The 920-nt window shown below is 42.7% G+C and overlaps 1 pseudogene; it reads left to right on the plus strand.

The window, feature by feature from the left end:
• Positions 1 to 353: 353 nt before the first annotated feature.
• On the plus strand, positions 354 to 534 carry LOC147995443 (cytochrome b-c1 complex subunit 10 pseudogene; annotated as a pseudogene).
• The last annotated feature ends 386 nt before the right edge of the window (positions 535 to 920 follow it).

Below are 920 nucleotides of genomic sequence, written 5' to 3' on the forward strand. Positions count from 1 at the left end.
ATCAGACCAGAGGATTGTGAGCCACCATGGGTTTGGGACAGAAACCTCAGGTCTCTACAAGGCCAAGTGCTCTTAACTAGTGCTCTTAACTAGTCTCCAAGGATCTTAACTAGTCAAACACTTCTCCAGCCCCATCTGGTCTCTTTATATACCTATAATTAGTAGAACTTGAGGATAGGAATGACATAAGAATGTAGCTGAGATTAGAAAAAAAAATATTCTCTTCCCATAGAGTGCTTTGAAAAGGATCAGAGAACTCATTAAATCACAGTTGATTCAGTTAAATAAAAGAATAAACACCAGTGCTCCAGGTTGCAGAACAGTGTGATCCTGAATACTGAGACCCTGCACCAATGCTGAGCAAGTCTCTAGGCCTGTGCTACCGGGAGTTGACCAAAAACTGGATCCGCACAGCTGGCTTATAGGGCACTGTGGGTGCTGTGGGACTGGTGTGGGGCCACGGACAGGCGGCTGATCCTGGACTGGCTGCCATACATCAATGGCAAGTTTAAGAAGGACGATAGGCAGCATTGAGGCATTGATGGTAGCATGTGCCAGAGGCCTCATATACAGCTTAGTCCTGTGGAGGACACGGACTGCATCGATCTGGGGACCTCCCGCGTTGACACACACTGGGGCTGCCTTGATGTGTGCAACATTAAACCTTGTTCTTATGCCTTGGAGGAAAAAAAAGTCACACCATAAGAAGCAATGCTCATAAGTACTTCAGTTGGTTATTACAGTTATTCCAGGATAATTTTTAACTATGAGCTATGTATCGTTTCTTTGACTTCTTTCACCTTATGTTTGTCATTTATGTAATGAAATGATGGTGATTTTTATATGTTAATTCTCTATGTAGACCTGGCGTAATTTCAGGACAGGAAATAATGTGAAAAAAATACTGTATGAAAATTTCA

This window comes from Rattus norvegicus, chromosome 3 (genome assembly GCF_021556685.1).
Source record: "Rattus norvegicus strain SHRSP/BbbUtx chromosome 3, alternate assembly SHRSP_T2T, whole genome shotgun sequence".
Classification (NCBI taxonomy): Eukaryota; Metazoa; Chordata; class Mammalia; order Rodentia; family Muridae; genus Rattus; species Rattus norvegicus.